This window comes from Penaeus chinensis, chromosome 39 (assembly GCF_019202785.1).
Source record: "Penaeus chinensis breed Huanghai No. 1 chromosome 39, ASM1920278v2, whole genome shotgun sequence".
In the NCBI taxonomy this organism is placed as follows: domain Eukaryota; kingdom Metazoa; phylum Arthropoda; class Malacostraca; order Decapoda; family Penaeidae; genus Penaeus; species Penaeus chinensis.
The window spans coordinates 23,182,772-23,194,545 of NC_061857.1; positions in this window are offsets into that span (position 1 = coordinate 23,182,772).

Here is an 11,774-nt window from a genome sequence, read left to right on the forward strand (position 1 = left end):
TGTATGTACTTATGAAGGCATACGTTACTCACACGAAAAAAAAAACTAATAACAATAACATCATACAACAATAATCTGACTTACGTAGCAGCTACAGCTCACTAAGTCCACAGAACACAGTTATCGATATTAATGATGGTTTAATGAGTTAACTACCAGCATTCGAGCCGTGGGACTTGACTATGACTAATAAATGCGTTTTGCTTCTCTTTATAACCGGCTACTGAGGACCTCCCTCCAAAATACGACGACTTGGTGGACAAACTGCCATCTTACGAGAGAAGCAATTTGCACGATGCAAAAGGTGAGTCTGGATTCGATCTCGTTAACTGTAACTCACGCTGATTGTAGTTAGGTTAGCTCTCTCGTCCCCCTCCCCCCCCCCCCCCCCCCCCGAAAAAAAAATGCATGTGGATTTATATGAAATTATATATGGATGTATATTAAATGTAAGTTGTCACAATCCTTTATGATAAAAAGGTAAATTGATTTTGCTTACATAGTAAAGTACCTACAAAAAAAAAAAAAAAAAAATTGATTACGATAAATACTCATAATAATAGATGCCAATAAATTATCATAATAAGAATGATTAATAAATAGCGAATAATGATTAATAAATAGCGAATAATGAATAATAAATAACAATAACAACAACAAAACAACAATAATACTAATAGTAATAGTAATAATAATAATAGCAAAAATAATAATTCCTACTAAAACAAGAATAATCCATAATAACTATAAACATAGTAATAATAATAGTAATAACAATAATTCACAATAAAAAGAATAGAAACAGTATTTCATAATAAAAACAACAATGATAACTGAATAAAAAACTAAATAGGCGCTTTTTCTCCTCCCAGAATCCCTCCGTCGACGCGGGCCGCAAGAACCTCGCTTTCGACCCTCAAGAGGAGACAGAGGCCCTTCCTGACGTCACTATCGAAGCGGCATCGCGTGGAAACCCAGCCGATCAGAGATATCATTTTTCAGTCCCTGTGCAACCGTATCAAGCGCAAACCTATGTTAAATATCCCCAATCCGATGTAGGGAGATTGGCTAATCCTCCTCCGCATCATACAGAATCCGACGTTAGATTTTCCCAATCCGATGCAGGGGGATTGGCTAATCATCCTCCTGGTTTTGGTGTGGATAATCAGCTAATCAGCATATCACCATCAGCACGATCTCACTCGACCCGACGTCCCGATGAAACTCCAATCCGGGAATTACTCGTTAAGCACACACATTCTTGAAATGTTGCTTATTATTATTGTTGTTATTATAATTGTCATTATTATGCCACTCATATATTCTCTTTTTTATTAATCTATTCATAAATGTTCGATCATTTCACACGCGATACAGTGCACGAACTCATTCCCATTCCTATCATTATATTGCCACTGTACAGAAAGGTTTCATAATTACTCTGCGTAGGTTAGGGGAAGAGAAAGGATAATAGATGTTAAGGAAAGCAATTCAGCAATATATACACCAATAAGTATTCCTGCTTTTATACAAGAAATATGTTTTTATAATAAACGATAAAATCAAAGAGATACTTTCGAGAATTACTTAACCATATAGCCTATGCTACGTAAAGAGGGAGGAAGGGAGAGAGAGAGGGGGAGGAGAGAGAGAGAAGGAGAGAGAGAGAGAGATTTGATTTGATTAAAACAAGAAATCTATTTACATGCCCTGCAAAAAGCTATCTAAACAGGCTATGTCTCTATTTATGTAGAAGGCTGCCAATCAGACACTGTCTGTATATGCCTGAAGGCCTGTGCCATTGTGCTTACATTACATCATCTAGTTGGTAAAAGAAAAACAAAAAAAGAGTGCTGTTTGATCGATAGGGTACAGTTTTCGAGCAACAAAGTAAGTAATGTGTAAGTATATGCGACTTGAGCGTCTTGCACATTTTGCAGTGATGATATGAGATTGGCTTTGCCTCCAAAACTGCTTCCTGTACATAATGTATAGTGTACTGATATGTTGTATGTTTGTATGTCTATTCTATCTCTCTCTCTTGTTCACTCTCTCCCTCTCTTGTTCTCTTTTGTTTTCTCTCTCTCTCTCTCTCTCTCTTTCTTGTTTTTTCTCCCTTTCTCTCTCTCTCTCTCTCCCTCCCTTCCTCCTCCCCCTACCTCTCTCAGGGGCGTCATTTCAGCTACCAGCTCTCCGAAAATTGTTTTTGAAAAATTACCATTCAAGGAGCAATTTTAAATTATGATCAGAGCCCGCCTCCCCCCCTAAAAAGAAGAAAAAAAAAAAAAAAAAAAAAAAAAAAAAAAAATATATATATATATATATATATATATATATATATATATATATATGCCCCTGCTCTCTGTCTCGTCCTTTTTCTGTCTACGTTCAGGCGAAACGAAATCTATGGGCAGTCTAACCGTAGCTTAAGGATGGCGAACGAACTAAGCATATTCATTTTCTATGGCGCTAGCAACTCTTCAATAACTTTTAAAAATAATTTATATTAAGTGAATTCATTAGCCAACGTTTCATATAACGTGTGATGCACTATATTCCTCGTTACTGACGACTTGCTATTTAATATCTAATTATTATTATTATTATTATTATTATTATTATTATTATTATTATTTTTATTATTATCACTATTATTATTATTATTATAATTATTATTATTATTATTATTATTATTATTATTATTATTATTATTATTATTATTATTATTATTATTATTATTATTATTATTATTATCATTATTATTATTATTATTATTATTATTATTATTATTATTATTATTATTATAACAAAACTATGCTGATATTTTGTATTTCCCTTTTGTTTACCTTAACATGAATGTCATTTTATTTTTCCTATTGTCAGTAACACCAAACAAAAGTTCCTCAATTTTACAAATAATTGCTATGATACCCCTGCCTTTTACAATCAAATAAATTACGATTATGAACAATAGCCATGCTTCCTGCGGCTGTTTCAAATAACTTAAATATATTAAGAAGATAGAGGGAGAAAAGATTAATTAAAAAGTCAGAAATCACTGGAGAATGTTATGAAAGAAGGATATCTGCGAGATAAAGACTGACAGAGAGAGAGAGAGAGAGAGAGAGAGAGGTGAAGAACAGAGGGAGGGAGAGGGAGAGGGGGAGGAGGGAACATATACGGGTGTAAATGAAGTGGACAAGCAACGAAGGTAATTTAATTGGAGTAGAAGGGAGAGGGAGAAAAGTAGAACAAAATAAAATAAATAAAAGTAGAATGTTTAGTAGAATACTTGCTTTTACAATATATTTCCTCGTTCGTTTTTCTTTTCCTTTCTCTTACCTTTCTTAAATATTTTCAGATATCCTTTGTGGCAAGGATAACACTTTAAATAGAGTTAATATAATTAGATTTAAAAATTGATTTAAATAATTAAAAATTCTGTCGTATGAATTTATACATAGACTACTGAAGTAATGTGCATGAAAGATGTGATTTTAGATGTAAATTTTTATTTCTTAGCTATTAGGATAAAGAGCTCTTTCCAATATCAGAAATAAATGTGATGTTCATGACTATCATGATTATAAATAACGTAGAGTTCAGATCACGGAGCCTGAGGAAGGTGCGATCCACCCAGCCCTGTATGTCTCCAGAAGTTTAATTGACATTTGGAGACGAAATTTGTATACATTTCCTCCTACACTCTACGTAATGCATGTTTATTAAGTTAAATGAAGAATGCACATCCCAAATGTATAGCATCAATTATTAAGATGAATATCATGATGATTATAACATTTCTTAACCATTTCTCAGCAAAACTTTATTTACTTCTTTGTAACTCGTAATTAAGTTTGATAAATGCTTTTTTTTTTATTGTCATTGGTGTTCGAATAACGTTATTATTATCATAAGATCAGCAACAAAAAAATACCCTCCCCCCCAGGAAAATCAAGGAATAACAACAGAATAAAGATAATAACAAGCGAATAACAAAAAAGTAACAGACGATAAGATGAAAATGAAATGACAATTACTACGAAAATAGTAACGGTTGTTTGATTTGTTTTATCTATGTTAAATATACGCTTTCTTTGAATAATGACCCTTTAGTTATCATTGAAATATGCAATAGAGAACTACCTAATTTATATACTATATTGAGCTGTGTCGTGTCTGAAACGGAGTTAAAATGATAAAACAACCAATCTCTATAGATTTTTTTACATCTTGGTGGCAGCATCGGTATCGTCTCTGACTCGCACGGTGAAGGATCCAGGATCGAGACCAGACTTAACCCTCTATGACTTCGGGAAAAGTTAACAGGTTTTTGTTGACACTTGCTCGTGTTTGGCGGTTCACGAGTGTTCTCCACGGAGATAACGTCCCCCTCTCGAGGTCAGAGGTGACTCAGGTCGTCAGCTATGCAGAAAGGCAGCAAGAGGCCACTTGATTATAACCGTAGTTGTTCATTTGCTGGTTCTGGTTGGCCGACTCGGTAGCTGTTTTGTTGAAAAAAAATACTTTCTGGATAATGTTACAAGTCTAACCTGGTTTGTAATCATTTCCAAATAGATACAAATAAAATTAATGTACGTAACAATGAAAAGGCATGATGTGTTGGAATTTAATAAATACAATGCAACATTTTCATCCATTGTTACCGACGACTTGCAATCATGAAACCAATATTAAGTATTTATCTGAAACCCAAAGTTCATGATAATTCCAAGTCTCTCTATTTCATGTTTGCTGTTCATAAGTCTTTTCGATTGCATTGTGTCTGTATTGTCTATACATACTTGAATAAAGTTAGTATATCATCATAATTACCGAAAGGTTCATCATTTGTATTTGCATGCTCGTTTGCATTTTCCGTTCCCACTTTCTGTGAATTTTAAAGAAATTAACATTGTGGTCCTTCGGACAAACCAGACATTAAGAGCGGCAAACAGTCTTGATAATAGTAATAATCATGATGATAATGTTAATCACTCACCCACTCACTGACTTTACCTATATCCGTCGTTCTCTGTCTCTTTTTCTTAATGTGTCTTGGTCGTTCTCGGTCGAGAATGGAGAACAGGGGGAGGGAGAGGGAGGGGGGTGGGAAGATGGGAACACATGTATAGACGGGTGTAAATGAAGTGGACAAGCAACTAAGGTAATTGAATTGGAGCACAAGGGAGGGAGAGAAATCAAATAAAGTAAATAACAAGTGCAATGCCGTGGGATAGACAGTGAGATAGACAGATAGACAGTAAGATGTATTGACAAATAGACAGTTAAATAGATAGATTGACAGTGAGATAAATGGACAGATAAACAGTGAGATAAATAGACAGACAGTGAGATAAACACAGATAGACAGTGATATAGATAGACAGTGCGAACGATACACAGATAGCCAGTGAGATTGATAGATAGTGAGATAGATAGATAGACAGTGAGATAGACAGACAGACATTGGGATAGACTGACGGATAGACGGAGATAGATAGACAGATAGACAGTGAGATATATATATATACTGAGATAGGCAGTGAGTTAGATACACAGTGAAATATATAGATAGGTAATGAGATCGATAGAGATACATGGATATACAGATAGATAGATATACAGATAAAGAGAGAGACAGGAAGATAGATTTGATATGAAAAGTTAAACATTGAACTCAGTTACTCACCTTTATACCTATTCTGAAGTTAACCTGGGATGTGGCTACGAACAATCTCTCACTCTCTCTCTCCCTTACATCTATCTATATCTCGTTTTGTCTATCATTTGTATGTATTTCTCAAGGCATACGTTACACGAGTTAAACACCTGCCTTCGAGGCGGGTTGGACTGGGGATCGATCACCCAGTCCTTTTAATTCTACTTTTGATTTCGTGGTGAGAAGTATGTTAATTGTCTTAATAACACCGGCAGAATAGGTAATATTTTTATATATTAGAATAATGAAGATATTATGAAGTGCAGATCCTGACAAGCGAGAGGACACAGGAAACACTCTCTCCCTTTCCCTCTCTTTAATTTTATATATTCATCTCCCTTTTCCTCTCTATATCTATCTATCTAACAATCGTTCACTTTCTCATTCTTCTTATTTTTTATCTTTCTCTTTCTCTATATACATATCTACATATCTACCAACCGTTCGTTCTCTCACTCTTCCTCGCTGTCCAATAGATATTCATTTAAAATTTCACGACACTGGCAATGGGTTTAATTGAGGTTAATTTAAACATCCGATCTTTAATGCTTACAGCAAAATTTCATCCAACAGGAGACACAGAGGTTACTATTTTAAATTTGTGTTAAATATCAATAGAATTTGTTTAGTTTGCATCTCTTTATGTGTAAGCGCGGATGTGTGTTTGTATGTGTGTATGGCATGCGTACATGCATATATGAAAGGCAGTAAGATGACTAAACAGGTTTATAAACAGTAAAAGATAGGAGACAGGAGAGAGATTCCTCATGAAATATGCAGGCCTAGGCCTATGACAACCAGTAATCAACATGACAGTCTTCATCATTATATACCGTTAAATCGTTTAAGAAAATGCAAGGATATATATTCTAACTGATAAAGACACGAAGAATAAGTTTAACGATCGGAGTAAAGGTTTGTTTATTTACGTAAATATGATAACATTTTCGTCACTAGTGGCATCTCACTTCTCTTTATAGCTTTACTTCCACTGACTGAGGATTTTACATCACTTACGTGAAAATGCTTTCGTGGGATAGACAGTGAGATAGATAGACAGATAGACAGTAAGATATATTGACAGATAGACAGTAAGATATATTGACAGAGACAGATAAACAGTAAGATATATTGACAGATAGACAGACAGATTGTGAGATAGATAGATTGCCAGAGAGATAGATGGACAGATAAACAGTGAAATAGATAGACAGATAGACAAACATATTGACAGTGAGATAGATAGACAGATAGACAAACAGATTGACGGTGGGATAGATAGATAAACAGTGAGATAGATAGACTGAGAAAGATACACAGACAGACAGTGAGATAAACACAGATAGACAATGAAATGAATAGTGAGAAAGATACACAGACAGACAATGAGACAGACAGTGAGATAGATAGACCGTGAGACAGACAGTAAGATAGATAGATAGACAGTGAGATAGACAGACATAGACATTGAGATAGAGAGACGGATAGACAATGAGATAGATAGATAGACAGTGAGATAGACAGATAGACAGTGAGATAGATAGATATCGACTCTGAGACAGATAGGCAGTGAGTAAACAGACAGTGAGATAGATATACAGTGAAATATACAGATAGGCTATGAGATCAATAGAGAGATACATGGATAGACAGACAGCTGGATAGGTATACAGATAGAGAGATAGGAAGATAGATTTGATATGAAAAGTTGAAAAATGAACTCAGTTTCTCACCTTTATACCTATTCTCAAGTTAACCTGGGATGTGGCTACAAACGCAAACAGTCTTGCAATCTTGCAATAGATAGACTGTGAGATAGATGTACAGATAAACAGTGAGATATATAGATAGACAGTGAGAAAGATACACAGATAGACAGTGAGATAGATAGGTAGATAGACAGTGAGATAGAGAGACAGATAGACATTGAGATAGAGAGATAGTCAATGTGATAGACATTGACACTGAGACAGATAGACAGTGAGATAGACACAGAGAGACAGTGAGATACATAGACCGATAGACATTGAGATAGAGAGATAGTCAGTGTAATAGACATAGACACTGAGACAGATAGACAGTGAGATAGATAAATAGGCAGTGAGATAGATACACAGTGAAATATACAGATAGGCAAATATATATATACAGATGAATAGATATGCAGATAGAGAGAGAGAGAGATAGGAAGGTAAATTTGATATGAAAAGTTAAAAACCTTCATACTTATTCTGAAGTTAACCTGGGATATCGCTACAAATACAGACAGATAGTCTTGTAATCTCTCACTCTCTCTTTCCCTTTCTCTCTTTCTGTCTCACGCTTTCGCTCTCTCTCTCACTTTCCCTCTCTCATTCTCCATCTATCTATCTATCTCTCGTTTTCTTTATTATCTGTATGTATTTATGAAGGCATGCGTTATTCACACACACACACATACACACACACACACACACACACGCACACACACACAAAAGAAAAAAATACTAAGCAAATTCTAATGACATCATAAAAACAATAAACTGACATACGTTGCAGCTTATTAATCCCAATGAGCACAATTATAAATATCCAAGATGGCTTAATGAGTTAAACACCTGCCTTCGAGGCGGGGGGACTGGGGTTCGATCCCCCAGTCCTTTTCATTTTACTTTTGATTTCGTGGCCGAAAGTATGTTGATTGTATTAATGACACCGTTAGAATAGGTAATATTTATATTTATTAGAATAACGAAGAGATTATGAAGTGCAGATACCGACAAACGAGAGGACACACGAAACACTCCCTTTCACTCTCTCTAATTTTATTTATTCATCTTTCTCTCTCTCTCTCTCTCTCTCTCTCTCTCTCTCTCTCTCTCTCTCTCTCTCTCTATATATATATATATATATATATATATAACAATCGTTCACTCTCAGATTCTTATTATTTCTTTACTCTCTCCCTTTCCCTTTCTTTTTATTTATTCATCTCATTCTCTCTATATATATCTACCTCTCTAACAGTCTTTCACTCTCATTATTATTCTTTATCTCTTTCTGTATATATTCTACATTTCTACCAATTGTTCATTCTCTCACTCTTCCTCACTGTCCAATATATGTTCATTTAAAGTTTCACCACGCTGGCAGTTTGTTTAATTGAGCTTAATTTTTAACGTCTGATCTTTAATAATCATGGAAAAATTTAATCCACGCGGAGAGACAGAGGCTAGTATTTTAATTTTTTAAAATATCAATAGAATTTTAGTTTCGATTTCTTTGTGTGTAAGCGCGGGTGTGTGTTTGTATGAGTGTAAAGCATGCGTACATGTATATCTGAATGGCAGTAATATACAAACAGATTTGTAAACAATAAAAGTTACGAGACAGGAGATTCCTTATGAAATATGCAGGTCTATGCATAACAGTAATCGACATGACAGTTTTCATGTTTATATACCATTGATTCGATTTAGACATTATAGGTTTAGGTTGAGAACTTGTATTTGTACGGAAATATATCTTTATTTTAGTCACCATTAGCAGTTCGTTATTTTTCTTTACAACTGTATTTCCTCTGACTGAGTATTTTCAATCACTTACGTGAAAAATCGTTCCGTGGGATAGTGAGATAGATAGACTGCGAGATAGATATATTAACAGTGAGATAGATGGACAGATAAACAGTGAGATAGACAGATAGTAAGATAGATAGACAGTGAGAAAGATACATAGATAGACAGTGAGATAAATAGCTAGACAGTGAGATAGATAGCTAGTGAGATAGGTAGACATAAACACTGAGCCAGATAGGCAGTGAGATATATAGATATAGACACTGAGACAGATAGACAGTGAGATAGATAGACATAGACACTGCGGGAGATAGCAAGTTTGGCTGAGTTCAATGCTAAATTGTCTAATCTTTCATATTTGTAGTAAAGTTTTATCAGGCAGAAAACAGTGATTTTTTGACGAATGGCTTCTCATCTTTCGGAATCAAGAAAATTCAAATTATTTGATTATTTTTACTACTAAGAAAATATCAGACACGCAAATACACGTACAAGTTCATCATTCATACGATGATGCAACGAATGCTTAGTTTAAAGAGACCGCTAATTTCTCTCATAAAATAGTTCGTCTGAATGGAGGAATGGTTAACGTACGGTTCTGGTAATCCTGGAGACCTGCGTTCGAGACTGTTCCATGCCAAGTGTGGAATCACACGTAGGTCCATTTTGGGATAGGATTTTTTTCTTTATTTTAATTGTATACATTTCAACTTTTTGTTTTTGCTGGTTTGAATTATAAAGGAAATTCAATATAATCAGAGAACGAAGTAATATGAAACGTTAAAATATTTTAATGTATGTGAATTCAGATACTCCAGTTACGTTCCATGATTAACTGACAAACAAATATATATATGTATATATACATATGTACATATATATATGCAGTGACCATATATCGCTTCATAACGACATTCCTGTATCCAAACCATATATGAAGAATTAGATACAAATTCAGATTTTGGATTAAATTAGTTCATTATCAATTTTGAAAGTTCAATTAATGTGTACCATATGATATCTTGATTATCAATATCAACCTTATTATAATGTTCAAATTAAATTTCATTATTTATATTTAATATTATTGTTTTGTAGAATAACATTCTCTAATTAACATATGCTAACTAGGTGCAGCTTCCCTTATAATTACTTTACCTGAGGACTTCTCGCTGTTCCAGTGCTTAAGAACTTTGAGTCGCTACATAAAACGGTAATTCATTAACACCATATTTGCCAAAGCAAGCTGCATCTTTGCTTGATTATTGTTCCAGTTGCGATACTTTTAATTAACATCAGTATCATCGATATTATCACTTACATATATCAAATTTATTTCTCATTTAGCCTCTTTGAATACTGCCATAAATGATGCTTGGGAGTAAAAATCTAGGCCATAGTTGTTTATTTTCTATTGTATTCATCATTCGAGTATATCTAATTTGTGTGTTATTGATTCTGGACACACTCCTATTACATATGCTTATTAATTTCAACATATCGGCTTTATTGCGTTGGCTAAATCAAGGTCTTTCTTTATCTCCCTCTGGCTCTTGAACTTTCTATCTTTCCTTGAGTAGATATTTTCTCTAAGCCTTCTTCTCTTATTGTGACCCAGAAATTGGAGTTGCTTTTCTATAATATTTTCCAATATATAATATAATATATAATATATTTCTGGGGGGAGAATATAAAGTTGTTGGTAAATATCACTATAATGATAACATGATCAATAATAATGACAATGGTGAATATGATGATAATAACAATAATGCTAATAATAAAATGGTAATCACATTAAAGGCACGATACTTATTTAGCAAAGATAGCAACAATAACAACGGTAATGGTAATAACTATAACAATGATGGTGGTAATTTTGATAATGTGAACTACAACTAAATATTGTTATGCTGTCTTCATATATTTATTTCTTCACTTTCTTTTTTTATATAAAGAATATACCAAGTGAATATGAAGTGAAGTGATCTTAATAATTTTCAGGATATATTTTAGAATATATTTTATGACTCGAATGAAAACTTATTATATTAAAACATATTACAATATAGATATAGAACAAGTGGCAATAAAATTAGCATTAGGCTCTCTGGATATGAATATTTCCTGATTTGCTCTCTCGCATTTTGATCTTCAGTATGAAGGAACTAGCATAAACCTTTGTAAAAATAAAAACAAGAGTAGGTACAATGACAAACCGTTCTATTCACGCGTACAGAGAGATGGACAAAGAAAAGAGATAAAAATTATATAACTAGAAGAGAGTTTGGTATGTGTTAATAGAGAAAACAAGTATCTCACGTGTTTTGCCCTTGATTCAAAAACACATGACTAAGGTATTTTTACTTTTATTTATAATCTCATATTTGCGTTTGAATCCTCCCTTGAATAACGGTTTCATTTTTTCATCATTTTCTCGTTTAGTGTATCTTTTACCCCGTTTTTTTTTTCTTTTCATCATTACCTCTAACAGA